Below are 638 nucleotides of genomic sequence, written 5' to 3' on the forward strand. Positions count from 1 at the left end.
CCATAAGGTTCACCCATATAATTAACCTCTGCCATGGCAGGGTTCTCAGGATCATAAGCTTCTTCAGAAGCTACCTCTCTAACTGTTTTGGATGCATGTTGCAATCCATTCAGATTTTGAGAGATTATGTTGACCTGTTGAGTCAACATTTTGTTCTGAGCCAATATGGCATTCAGAGCATCAATTTCAAGAACTCCTTTCTTCTGAGGTATCCTATTATTCACGAAATTTCTCTCAGAGGTATACATGAACTGGTTGTTTGCAACCATGTCAATGAGTTCTTGAGCCTCTTCAGGCGTTTTCTTCAGGTGAATAGATCCACCTGTAGAATGGTCCAATGACATTTTCTAAAATTCAGAGAGACCATAATAGAATATATCTAATAGGGTCCATTCTGAAAACATGTCAGATGGACATCTTTTGGTCAACTGCTTGTATCTTTCCCAAGCTTCATAGAGGGATTCACCATCTTTTTGCTTAAAGGTTTGAACATCCACTCTCAGCTTGCTCAACTTTTGAGGAGGAAAGAATTTATCCAAGAAGGCAGTGACCAGCTTATCCCAGGAGTCCAGGCTATCCTTAGGTTGTGAATCCAACCATATTCTAGCTCTGTCTCTTACAGCAAAAGGGAAAAGCAT

General features: G+C 40.1%; 1 non-coding gene across 1 annotated transcript; it reads left to right on the forward strand.

The window, feature by feature from the left end:
* Positions 1–402: 402 nt before the first annotated feature.
* LOC127744293 (small nucleolar RNA R71) lies at positions 403–506 on the forward strand. The gene has a single exon (XR_008005298.1). It is a non-coding gene; the product is annotated as a small nucleolar RNA R71 (small nucleolar RNA).
* The last annotated feature ends 132 nt before the right edge of the window (positions 507–638 follow it).

Source organism: Arachis duranensis, unplaced genomic scaffold (assembly GCF_000817695.3).
Source record: "Arachis duranensis cultivar V14167 unplaced genomic scaffold, aradu.V14167.gnm2.J7QH unplaced_Scaffold_237078, whole genome shotgun sequence".
In the NCBI taxonomy this organism is placed as follows: Eukaryota; Viridiplantae; Streptophyta; class Magnoliopsida; order Fabales; family Fabaceae; genus Arachis; species Arachis duranensis.